Below are 14,598 nucleotides of genomic sequence, written 5' to 3' on the forward strand. Positions count from 1 at the left end.
TATCTGATGACCATGATATTGTTGGTCTTTTTTTTTTCTTGTTCTTCCATAAAACAGTCTGGGCTGCTGGTGGGTATGAATGTGCAAGATATATAAATTTGCCCTACAATGTGAATATATATTTTTCTACACATTTCAGAAACTAACATTGAGTTAGAAGATGCCTTTGCTCAATTTGAGGATAAGAAGGAAACTAATGGAATAATGAACTGAAACCAACCTAAGCATGATACAAAATTTTAACATTTAAAAAAAATATCCTGACAACATCATCTTATGCAATTTCTCATTTATCTTTTCAGTTTTAAGTATTATTTACATAATGCTGTAACACTATAATAAGCATATTCAATAAAATATTTATGTTTTGTTAAGTAAAATCACTCCCAGCTCTCATAAAACATACATACTTGGACAACTTCATGCTTTTATTCTGAAGGAATATAAACATAGTTTTTTTGCTTTACTAAGTGAACTTGACTGTGGTAACGTGGACCACAGACGTCAGAGTAAACCACACCTTTTTTCGCCCAGAACAAATCAATCAAACACTAATTGCAGTCGTTCAGGGAATTTAACTGTTCATGGCCAGAGCATTAAAAAACAAGCACAGATTACAGCTACCGATAATGGACTCATTCAGTGGATCACTTTTTCCTTTAATCAATTTTAACTGGGTTTTATGAACAGTAAAAAAAAAAAATTGTTAGTCAGGTATGGTTGAACATGTTTAGAATATTACAGCACCGTGACAAAGTGTCATGCCATCTTTACTTTTGTTGTTTTTGCAGGCTTTAAATGAGCATACGGATTTATTTCTCACTCTCTTTTCTTCACATACAACAAAAAAACAGAGAATATGTCCAAAGCCTTAAAAGACACACAAAAAACTGAACTAAATGGGTTGTAAAGGTTAAAGTCACTGTTTATTGTGACCCCTGACCTCATGACAAAAAGCAGCATGAACAGCTAGAAATAGCTGACATGTGTTGAATGAAAGCTGGGATAAAACATAAAATTAATGCAATAAATCTCATATTGGCCAAAAGGGTTAAATACATGTTAAGTGCAAAAAGAGGTTACACTAAATACTTCCAATTCGGTTTATATAAGCGTTTTTTTGGGGTTTTTTTTGTTTTTTTGGGGGGGGGGGTTAGAAACTTTTGTTTTTACTACTGTACACACTTTCAGTTTATCCAGATTGGATCTTAATAGAGACTGAGAAACGCATATGTGGGGTCAAACTTTAACCAACAAACCTAATGTTGGCCTAAGACTTTTGCACAGTACTGTCTATCACATAAAAAGTGTAAAATATCAGCAAATCAACAGGTGATCTAGTAGTAAATTCTATCTCCAACTACTGTATTTTTTACTATATGGTTTCTTCACTGTGTTTTAACTAAAATAAAATCATTTACATCCTGTGAAAACCCAAAATCCTGTGTTTTATACATTTTGTAATATCTCAAAGACATTGAGTAGCTGAGATACTCATAGGCAGTAGGATAGTTGAACATGAATAATAGATATTTTAATGAGAAACCTCAAACAGTTTCAGGTTTTTCACAGTACATCACAAAGGTGTTCCATGAATAAAAACACCCCATGTTCGCATCCTAAATTACACGATAACTAATCCATTTAACAAAGCAACTTTAATTTTTCAATTTTTCTCACAGGTATTTGAAGATGCTCCTTATTCTGTTTTTTGTACATTTTTTCACAGCTTAACAAGGCAAAAGCACAAACCATCCTCATTTTAAGATATTAGAGGAAATAGCTGCAATGAATTTGAGGTTTCAGGCTATTGTTGGGAGGGGTCAGCTCTGAGCCCCTTCTTGTTTGCTATGGTGATGGAGTGACAGATGAGGTTAGACATCAGATTATAATGTTTGCAGATGGCATTGTGATCTGTGGTGAGAGCAGAGAGAAGGTGGAGGAAAACCTAGAGAGATGGAGGTTTGCTCTGGAAAGGAGAGGGATAAAGATCAGTCGCAGCAAGACAGAATGCATGTGTGTGTGAAGGAGTGGGACCAAAGTGGAACAGTGAAGTTACAGGGAGCAGCGATAAAGAAGGTGGAGGATTTTAGGCACTTAGGGTCAACAGTCCAAAGCAACAGTGAGTGTGGAAAAGAGGTGAAGAAGTGTGTCCAAGCAGGTTGGAATGGGTGGAGAAAAGTGTCAGGTGTGTTGTGTGATACTGTCGGACTTCTACTGAGACTCTAGAAGATCTAGACTTTGCTGATGATATAGTCCTCCTAGCACATAGATATCAAGACATCCAAAACAAGACTAATGACATGGAAACAGCAAGTAAAAAGATTGTCCTTAACATCAATATGGACAAAACAAAAGTCTTAAAGGTTATTGCAAGGTCAAGCGAACTACTCACCATCAACAACAATACTGCTGAAGAGGTCAAAGAATTCACTTACCTGGGCAGTAAGATCACCCAAGATGGAGATTCAGGAGAAGATATAAAAAATTATAAAAGCTAGATGGGCATTTGCATCATTAAAAAAATCTGGAAGTCTAACAAATAAGCACTAACACCAAAATAAGGATCTTCAAGAGCCATGTTCTAAGAGTCCTTCTACACTCACAGTTCATGAAAACTTTGAGACCATATTTTTCGACATAATTTTTATTTTGAAACCCTAAACTGGAATTTTTTCATATGAATAATTTGTTTAGGATCTTGGCATACAGAAACAAAAATCTAAAGTTTCAAGAATAATTTCAAAACAAAAAACTTAACAAAAGAAAATGGCACCTGCTAGGGCTGCACGATTTTGGCAAAAAAAAAAAAATCCCGATTTTTTCCTCTAAAAACTCGATTTTCGATTTTGATTTCGATTTTTGGGTAAAACTACAAAAGACAACAGAAGTCAGCATGTCGTTTTCGTGAGCAGCCCACAATGCAAGGCACTGCTCTGACCTCAAATCTGTGATGGTATCACGTGATGAACCCCCAGAAGTTTATTTTTTCTTAATTAAATCTTTATTGAATGAAATAGAGTATACAAACAATGTATGCAACAAGAAAATAACATAAGTTTGTCAGGGGGAATACACTATAATACAATGTCCAAATCAGAGCAAATACTTATGTTTTTTATAGCCTTTTTGTTTCCAGATTTATCTAACAGCTTTAAATAAAGTTCAACATCTTTCAAAAAATAAATAATATTTGTTTTTGTGTTACAGAACTTACATTTGTGAATGAAAAATTTAGCAAGTAAGAGGACTAAATTAATTATTTAAATTTTTTTTATATATATATATGTGTGTTGTTGTTGTTGTTGTTGTTGTTTTTTTAATTTTATTTAATTTTATTTTTTTTCCTGGGTATCTGGGCCCACAGAAGTGATACCAATGTAAGTCAGTGACAGGCATCAGTCGTGCGTGCGTGCGTGCGTGGACCAGGTTAATATAAGTGATCCACATGCGGTTCTGTTTAAACTGAGGAATCCGTGCGTGGAATAGACTGACCCAGGACACGCTGGAGGGATTCTATCCTGGAGCGGGTGGATGTGTGTGGGCACAGGGCTGTGTGGGCTCCTCTGCTGAGGCTGATGACCCCGAGACCCGGACCCGGATCGGAAGAAGACAGTACGGTACGGATCCGGGACAACGGAAGATGAGTGATCCGCATGCAGTTCTATTTCAGTTGCGGGATCCGTGCGTGAAGCCACGGCTTACATTGCTGTAAGTACTGCGGGCTCATTAACACATTTAAAGTCCGGCCATTGCACGGACTTCTGTGACAGACCGCTGTCACTGATAGGAGGAGGAGCCTACGGGAGCCCGCAAGCGCACGGCCCGCAGGCACGAGAAAGATGAAATCGATTTTACGATTTCCCTTTTTTAAAAATCGTCCTAATTAAAAAATCCGATTTCGATTTAAAATCGATTAATCGTGCAGCCCTAGCACCTGCCAAACACAAAGTCACAACAGTCAATATCGGATATGGCCTCCGTTTGCATTCTCTCTCACCCTGGACGTGGTCTGTGGTCAACAGAGCCTGTCGTGTTGCGGCGTTCAACCAGGTTTCTGATTGTGGGTTGGGAACAGCCCATACTCCTGGCTATATCACTGTAGCTCAAACTGGCCTCCACCATACCCAGTGCCCGGAGACGCTGTTCATGTGATAGACGTAGCATGATGCCGTTCACTGGACTAACAATGGTGGCCTTTTTTGGGCCTTTATATAGGCCTTCAAAACCAATCCTCAAATTGTGCAGATACCCACTGAGTATTGCTCAATGTGTATTAGGTCCACTTTTGCAAAGAGACCAACCCATGTGCAAAGAACCGTGACAACATGACAACCCATCATTATCTCAACTATCCGAGCACTAAGTCATCAATAAATCCACAATGAATAATTACAACCCCCCCACAAGTAGAAATATGCATATATTTCTACCTCAAAGTTTCTATTGACTATCAGTATATATAGTGCAGAATCCTGGAAAGCCACCCAAACAGTAAGTCAAAAGCTAGATGTATTCCAAGATGCCTCAGAAGATTGTTAGGAATCTTCTGGCCAACAACCATCTCAAAGAACTACCAGAAGACCAACTCAACACCACAATCAGTTGAAATTAAGAGGAGGAGATGGTAATGGATTGAACATCTGAATAGGATGAAACTGGACTCCTTCCGAAGGGTTGCAATGAGATAGACACCACCTGGAAAGAGGAAAAGAGATAGACCAAAAGAACCTGGAGAAAATCAGTTGAAAGAGAGATGAAAGAGGAAGGATGGACCTGAGGACAATACAGCTATGGGTCCAGGACAAATAGCATTGGTGTTCCCTGGTCAAGGCCTTATGTGCTAGCTAGCACAAAGAGGATTAATGTAATGTAAATGTGTTGTGTGATAAAAAATTGTCAGTAAGCATGAAATGAAAGGAGTACAAGACCATGGTGAAACAGCCATGGTGTATGGGTTAGAGACAGTGGCACTGAGGAAAGGCCAGAGCTGGAGGTTTTCTTTGTGAGTGACCAGGATGGATCAGGTCAGGAATGAGTACATCAGAGGAACAGCACATGTTAGATGTTTTGGAGAAAAAGTCAGAGAGGCCAGACTGAGATGGTTTGGACATGTACAGAGGAGGGATAGTGAATATATTAGTAGAAGGATGATGAGGTTGGAACCAGGCAGGAGGTCTAGAGGAAGACCCAATATCAGATTTATGGATGTAGTGAAAGAGTACATGAAGGTAGTTGGTGTGAGAGAAGAGGATGCAGAGGATAGGGTTAAATGGAGGAAGATGATTTGCTGTGGCAACCTCTGAAAGGAGCAGCCGAAAGGAAAAGAAGAAGAGGCTATTGTTGAGAGAGAACGTGATACTGTCCTATTGATCTATGATTATTGTGACTGATTTTAATCATTTATCCACAGCGTTTAGCTCAAATTATATTAGAAGTATCAGTGGGTTATTCTATGCTTATCTCATGATGGTGATTTCTTGTATGAGCCAATAGGGGCGTTAATAACTGTTTGTCCCCACCACATATTTGGCATCAGAGGTCTGGGCAAGTTCTGTTCAATGGCGGTGTTCACTGAACAGCAAAGCGGAAGTCTGACCTCTGCTTTCCTCTGAGCTCATTAGCAGTGAGTCCAGAGAGGAAACTACTTTAAAAAGTGAAGCCAAGTCAGTAACAATAATGACACTCGTATTGTTTCTAGAAGGATGACGCTTGTCAGAAGGACAACAGTATTGCACAATTAGGACTCGACTGGAGCCTAGTGAATACTGAATAAATAAATAAATGGCCTGCATGATATGAGGAAATTCTGCAGGTATTGTTCTATGTACTGTGATGACAATATGACAACACACTATTCTATATCAGTGTGATAATGAAAATACAACAATAGAGTAAAACATGGTATTAAATTTTGATAGGACTGAAGATGGAATAAAAATACATGGTTTTGTGGAAACATATTTTCAATGTTTTGCAACACAGCAAACAGCAAAATACTATTCCTGTGCAAAATGTTCTTCACCATATTGGGAAAAATAAGAAGGAAAAGGACTTAATTAAGTCTGCAAATGATGTTCATTTTAATTATGATTTTCCCTGTAAAATATTTATCTTAATCTATTTTTCAGACAGCAAAATGTCAACAGATAATGAAAAACGCACATCACAGGATCGACACTGAAATAATGTCCTCCAATGGCTGAAAAATAAAAAATCAACATGCTTTCAGTGCTTTTACTTATAAATGATTTTTTTTTTTTTAATTAGCTTAATAATTCGGTAAAATCAACTAATGGATTCATCAGCAAATTATTTCAGCCCAAAATGCAAAACCAGATGCAATAATTTGAACAAAACGGACTCCCTTTGAGATTTTGTTGCCGTGTACGTGCATATATTTACAAAATAAAATTAACATGCACTTTAACTTTAGAGTCCCCCACTGATTCTAAATGGTTCTCTACACAATTTGCCTCCCTCCCACAGAGATAAACTGTCACAATGTGTTGTTACAGGTTTGCTCATCATCAGTTTGGTTTTAGTGATTAACCACTTTGCTACTTACAGAGCCTCATTTGTTTATGCACAAAGTCTGCCAAATATGACGCATAACTCACACAATCTATGTCTGTTGTACTGATCACAACAATTAGTATTAGAAATAGATTATTACAAAAACAATTGAAGAAATGTGAACACTTCATGCTGTAATTGGAGGGACATGTCAAACAAAATGCACTGTTATTAGCCTTAATACTTTCCACAGATTCTTCACCTTCTTTCAAAGGAGTCACAGATACAGAGTAGACGTGTGTGACTAAAAGACCATTTTCACCCTTGCAATTTTCTCTCAAGAAAAAAAAAAAAAAAAAAAAAAGCCTTTCTCAGCCATAGCCCACTGCCACACCTGCCAAGATAATCAGTCAGAATTACGATGCGCTCATTTCTCTCCTCTCAAAATCCAATTTCAGTGATTACATTTTGTGGCTGTGCAGTCTATCAGTACTCCAGAGGCTCATTTGACATTACCAGGTAATGGACTACAGTCTTTACATTCTGACCAAACCTACATAAGTGCACCACAGGTTACAAGGTGCAAATTGTGCGAAAGATGCGACTCGTCGGTCTGCCATTTGGATTATGGGAGCCTGAAGGGGCAATTTGCAATTTCTCCTCAAAATTGGTCTTTTAACCCTCAGCTGGCACGATGGCACATAACTAATGAACATGACTCAGATTTGGTCATGGTTATATTACAATCCAGCCACTTCGCTTCTGTGCCACAAAGATATCCATCATCAACACTATTAACACACAGGCCTTATTATATCTACTTTGAACATCGCTTACAGTCCCTCACCTCACTGCCTGTCTGCCTTATTAGTAACTACCTCACCTCACTTTACTCAGTAGTGTGAATTGAAGCTTGGTTAAATAAGTTATCATTGGGGTTTTTTTTATGTTGGAGCATTTTTTAATCTCAAATATTGGTACTATTTTGCAGTATGCCCAAATTATAATGTTGCAATTATTGTTTAACTAGTTCATTGCATGGCACAACTCTTACATGTTATTCTTTTGTTTTTTTGTTTTATAAAGAAGTGATAGCCTATTTATTGGAAATTGAGGACAAATTTTTTCAAGACAGGGCTTTTTTTGCGGAAACAGCTGGTACAAAGAAAGGAGAAGTCCTCTGTACCCACATAGAGATGGATCTATCAGTAAGAGGAACACAGAAGGTTATGCTCCTTTGCAAATTCCTATAACCCCAAAGTTTGTTGCTGATGCTTATATAATGAGACACAACCTACAGGTCAGGTGTTTCAAAAAAATAAAATAAAATAAAATCCTCAGACTCCCATTAAACTAGATTGTAAAGACCTATGAGAACTCCTGTGAACTCTAAAATCAGTTCAAAATTAATTTCCAGTAATTATGCCAATCACGACTTTTTCTGCATGTTCTTCAAAACAAGGAATTAAAACCGGCTGACCTCCAGAACAGCAGGGTCCTGCTGAGGTCACAGGTTCATGTTGACCTTTGGGGCATGGTACAGGGCGTGCATCACATGCTGGAAGCTTTGTAGAAGTGAGAGTGGGAAGTTATTGCTTATTGTGGCAACCTGGCACATGAAAATAGGAGCACTGGTGTTTTTTTTTATCCAAAGCGACCGGTGTGGGAACTTTTTTATTTTTTTTTATTTTGCAGTAATGTAATAGTCACAGGATGAGTGAAGATGTAAACAGAACTGCAGCTGTTTTTTTTTTTGTTTGTTTTTTTTTACAGGGTTTCTGCAGGTTTTAACAAGACTTTTTTGACTTTAAGCCAGTAAAAATGCAGTGTGAGAGTTATTTAACATCTGAACAATCTGGGGTCAGAGACTGGTGAAGTTTCTAATGAGAATATATAATAGTCTGACTCACAGGATGTACTCTATTGAAATAAACATGAGTGTTGCAGTCTCACACCAACAGGATTGGCATTCTGCTTTTGACAGTTGCTGCCGCGACATGAAAGAGTAACAAGGTCCAAGCAGTGTTACGTGTTTTCAGTATTTATGTCATGTAGTGGCGGGATTGGCATTTTCCTTCTTTCCTCTACATTAGCATTTTGAATGTCCCTCTTACTATGCAGAAAAGCAACAATCTAAAGGACAGACAACATTTTAAAAGGCATTTTCTTTCATAGGGCTTTAGTCATTTAAGACCATTGCATGCTTCCTTATAACATTTGCAAAGTCACTATAGTTTCCGTGTTGCATTTGTGACATATGATGCCTCATTGCCCTTGGTACTGGGAGCATCCACATTTCCGTCTATATTGCGATTGTAACGCTATATTGCCTGTAGTAACATACATATTCTGTACTTCCACATAACCAGGAGAATGTCAGCTAGAAGTTCAAGAAAACCAATTGAAAGAAAACAGAACACAACACAAATAACAAGCACTTAAATGGGAAAATGTCTAAGCCACAAATGGCAAACACAAGGATGAATTTGGTGACTTTACTCTGAAGATTTTAACACTCAAGAGTGTAAAAATAATTTTTGTTCAGGGGTCTCATACTGACCAATTCAATATCTAGTGGGCCAGACCAGTAAAATACCACCACAATAAAATACAAATAAGAAATCCAAATTTTTGTCTTTGTTTTTCTGTAAAAAAAAAAAAAAAGTACAATTTCATAAAATGTTTACATTTACAAACAGTCCTTTCCCAGGAAATGGGAATAACCTGAACAAATATGAACCTGAAATATTTGACGTGAAGTAAGAGTAATTTTAACAATATTCTGCCCGTTACTAAATGTTTTGTGCTTTTGTGGATCCACTGTGATCTCGTAGTTGTAATGCACATGTGTAAATGATAAACTGAGGAATAATACTGTTAAAATTGCACTTATTTTTCTGAAGAAATGTAGGTTTAATGAAATGTCATTTTTTAAAGGAGATTTTGTAGTCAAACACTTTCATAATGTAATTTTTCTTTTTTACACTAAAAGAGGAAAAACTTGAAAGTGTCATTTTTTATAGGCTATTGTTATTATTTTACTGGTTTGGCCCACTTGAGATCACATTGGTCTATATGTGGCCCTTGAACTAAAATGAGTGTGACATCCCTGGTCTAAACCAAGCCAACAGTCTGAGACCAGTGTATGTCATGAATAATTTGATACAACAACAGACCAATGAGACAAACACTGCAGCGCTAAGGTAACACTAAGCTGATCCAACAGTACTATTACTATTTCAAAAGTACTGTTTAAGTATTATTTCTCTAGAAAAATAAATTAAAAATAAAATAAAAATCACTGAATGAGACAAAGAGGAGTAAAAATAAAGCTCACATTATGAAGCCATGATTAGGAATTTTGTCTGACCTTTGCTGTTTTATGATCATAACAAGGTTTTACGTGAATGAAGCTTCTGCTAATAGGTAATCCATTGTCTTGTGTCACACTGAAATGATTCCCACTAGAAACTAATGGCCCAGGGCTGAACAGGCTTCTAAAGAACAACTCATGTATATTTGGTATTCATAATATGTGGTATATGTGAAGGAACAGAAACTGTACTTCTTTATCTTCCATTCATGTCTCTTCAACCTCTTGTTTTATATTTGTACTTATCCTTTACTTTTTTATTGGTTTTGTTATTATGAAAAACTCAGTAAAGATATTGACCGGAAAAAAAAAAGACCAACTCAGACAACCGAGCTTCAGTATTTACATGGTGCACTCTCCTACCAACATCTGCACGTTAACATTTTGATAATGCCTCTCGCTACATAAAAGTAACAATCTGGCTGCAACTACATAGTTACACAGTTGCATGATTGGCATTCTTCTTCCTTCCACTATCTCTAATACTTTAAGCCAAAACTCTCCTAATTCCAGTGTTTTGTTGCATATTAAAGATTAATTAAATGTATCATTTTTAACAGGTTTCAACCACTAAAACATTTAAGTAAATACTGTACATGATCTGTTGAGATGATATTTAATGATATTTTTTTTGTTGGACTTTTTAAGGATCCACAGGACTCCAGAATCCTCATAGCACTGGCTTTGTATCTTATCAGTATAATGTTGACCAGAACAACCAAATGCAAGACTTAGAGGATCATATGTACCTTGGTTGAATTTCAGTTTTGGCTTCAAACAGCCCATTAAACTTTAGTTTCTGTGCAGCCTTGATCCTCAGCCAGGCCCTCCCTTTTTCTATGTCCTGGCTTAAGGTTGAAGATGATCAGACTTTCTACCTTGAACTAACAGAGGCAGTCTCTAACAACTTTAATGATTTTTCTTTGTCATCTTTCTTATCCCATTCAGTGCATTTATATCTGGAGGTAAAAGTGCATTTAATTAGTAAGAAAATTAATTAAAAAGGCATCCTTGCATAAAAAGCCACTATATCGATATGAAGATCCCTTCTGGTTATGGGTGGGCGGGAGGGTGGGCAATCTACCAATGCTCTAATATTAGTATTGGATGTGTGATGTGAAATGTTTGGAAAAAGGAAATAAAAAATCCAAATCATACAAAAAGGCATCCTTGCTGCATAATGTGATGTAATATGAAGTTTCAGTTGATCTATAAAACTAACAGTGCCCATATTTTGCAGTTCTATGACACATCATATACATAATTTGACAAAATGCAAAAGTTGGAGCAGAATGAAGTGTGCGAGAAGAAAATGTACCCAAGCAAATATATTAAACAAAAAGCCTAGAACACTGTCACCATTTTCACTTTATATTCCTCCTTTCAAAATACATGAAAAAGAAACAACATTTTTACAATTAAGATAAAATAACTTGGAAGTTTGCTGGACAAAAAATATTTAGATGCAGGGTAATCAAGCAGACTATGTGAACGGATTGAAGGATACTTAGATATAGAAATAAAGTAAGAGAAGGAAAATTAACAGGAGGAAAAAAGTGGGAGGATGAACAAAGAGTATGTGAGACATTGCAGGTAGAAGAGTTTGATAAATAGGTGCAGAGCAACAAGAAAATCTATGGTGTTTCTGTTCTCTATTGTGTGTGTGTGTCTCTCTCGGATATTTTGCTGCCAGTTTCCTGTAACAGGCTCAAGAGGTTATTTATTGCTGCAGAGTGCTGTGCCTCGCATTCTCTTTCGGTACATGTTGTGATGTGGGAGTAATGCTGCTCTTCTGAAACAGCAATTAAAATCATCCGGTGAAAAAAGCTAGCATCCCCTCAGCCCACAACATTACTCCACTCTGGATTCAGTTTTGTTTTTGTTTTTTTTTTCATCTTATATTTCATAAGTTCAATGACTACAAACTCAGGGGAACTAGTATAAAAAAAAATCTCTCATTTTCAGTTAGTGTCCATTTTTTCCTCAGGAGGTGGACACTTTTTGTAAGATAAAGTACAAGCACAGAATGAGACTCATTCATTGCTTTTCCACTAAGCACAGCAAGGCACATCTGTCATTTGTGTTCATCCAATTTCAACTAAAATACTTCAATAAAGGCTTTTCATTAAATTTCATCTCAAAAATCATAGACTTAAATTGAAACACATGGTAGAAGATCCTCTTGAAACCTATAAAATCAAAGGGTTGTGTTCCCCCTGTAATAAAAGTTAAAAGCTATTTAATGGGAGTAAAAGTCCAAATGAGTTTCTGTGATTTCAAAGATTTGTAGCTGCTTGACAGATTAAAAGCTTTTGTCTGGTTTAGGACAGACTATCAGCTTTAGATGTGAATATTATATTACAGTGCCGTTGTTTTTATATTTATCTATTTAAGCTTCATTATTACAACCACAAAGCAATTCTGATAAGCATAACACTAATTTTAGATCAAACTAGGATAAATTATTCCCAGACCCAGCAGGCTAACAGGAATTTATCTCAGCTCAGGACATGAAATCAAATATTGTCCAAGAATGCGAAGGAAACTGCTATACAATTGTGAACTGAAACCTTCACTTTTCCTCTGTATGATATGAATACTTTGGTAAAATTGCAAACTGGGCAAACTGAGCCTCTGATTATGAGTGCTGGTTCAGTTAATTTTGGGTATGTTAAAAAAAAAACCCAACACATTTCTAAGTCACCTTATATTATATATATTGTATATTTCCTTCATCAGTTTAAAGATAGCGGTAGCTGATTGCTTAAAATATAAACTAATACAGCTGTTATATATTGGATGATATGCTGTACAGTGCTGTGCAGAAGTTAAAATGAGCAAACATATTTATTTTTCACTCTATTTTCTTCACATACAACAAGAAAACACTGGAAATATGTCCACAGCCTTAAAAGGCACACAAAAAACTGAACTAAATGGGTTCTAAAGGTTAAAGTGACTATTTAGGTGACCCCTGACCCCATGACAAGAAGCAGCACAAACACCTGATGTAAACCATCAGAAAATTAAAGCCATAAATCTCATATTGTCTGAGCAACTGGGTCACAATAAATACTACCACTGTGGTTTATAGAGGCTGTTTTTAACCCTGAAACTTTTGTTTTTACTGCTGTACATAGGCCACTTCCCATATATCCAGATTGTATTTTAATATAGACTGAGAAATACATATGTGTGGTCATTAGAACTTGAGTAAAAACCTAATGTTGGCATAATTTGCATAATACTGCATATATTCAATTTATCTGACAATTGGCAAAAGCGATAAATAACGTTAATAATGTTCAACAAAGACTCTCTGTACCCATCGAAATCTGCATTATCCATTGATAACATCAAGTCTTAAAGCAACACCTCTCAGCCTCTCATGCCTTTTTTTTCATGAAGTAAGTTGCCTCTTATATTATTTTTTGTAGTTTTCTACTTTTTAACTATCATATATCCCTTTGTAAAGACAAAAGCTGAAAAACAGGGCAAAATTTCATCCAATGAGCACATTTTTGACTGAGATGTCCCTTACATTGCACTATTTAGACAAATTCTACTTTCTGAAGTTGAACAATCCCGCACACATTTATGTACATTTAAGATAATTTATTATTTAATATTTTAATTTACACTCATAAAAAAAAGCTGACATGAAAATATACATAGAAGAATACATGATAGCATTTTCTATGCTAAAAGAGGTGTTATGAAATGTATAATAAATAAATATAATAAACAGTAAGTTATCTGGTGTTGTTGATGTGGAATGACAGTGCACCCTAGTGGGGATGTGTTCACTTACATGAAATAGGCAGCATTAATAATAAAGACCAGTACATTCAAGTTAAAATCATATTTTTAATACTATTTTACTGAATGCCATAACGATATTAATCTATTATATCAAACTCATAATATACAACGTGGAGTGACTTACTCAAAAAAAGGTTTCAAGGTATTCACAAATCCTATGAACGCTGTAATTTGTAAGACATTTTTATAGGATTTACCATAAAATCTACTTTTACTCTAGTTTATAGTATGAAGGAAATTGATAGATGAAGAGTAAGAAAACAAGCTCTTACAGATGGAAATAAATGTAGACAGATGCAAGTGTATTGTCCTTCAAGGCACTCACACACACAGTGGATGTTGATACAAAGGGAGAAGTTCAGTGAACTGTAAAAACACTAATGGGATCCCTGACAATATAATTAACTAATGATGCTGATGGAGATGACAGCTTTCTGTCACCAGACACCCACACTGGCTTTCCCAAATTACACCCAGCCCCTCCCTTTGGATGCTCTCTGCTCACATCTGCTGCCGCTTTCCTCCATTTTCATCGTTAATCCTCACATCTAAAGATCCATTATTTAAGCAATCTGAAATGAAATGTTGCAAAATTGTTGTTTCTCTGCGTTATAATGAATTAACTCTTAACTTGAAGCTGATTAATGAGTGCAACTGTGTGGACAAGCAACCTTTTTCTACTGCTTTGTTAATCCATTTTAGTCTTTTGTCTCTTGGCGGTGTCAATGCTTCTAAATAAATAAATGTGTTGCATCTGCTTATGGTTTCTTCCCAAAAAATGCACTATTAGTAAAACGCTATTGTGTTTAAGTGATTTAACTAGAAAATCTGACAATATTCCACTTACATTAATAGAAACAAAGAAAAAATGTACTATATTTGGGGGG

This window comes from Sphaeramia orbicularis, chromosome 24 (genome assembly GCF_902148855.1).
Source record: "Sphaeramia orbicularis chromosome 24, fSphaOr1.1, whole genome shotgun sequence".
Taxonomy (NCBI): Eukaryota; Metazoa; Chordata; class Actinopteri; order Kurtiformes; family Apogonidae; genus Sphaeramia; species Sphaeramia orbicularis.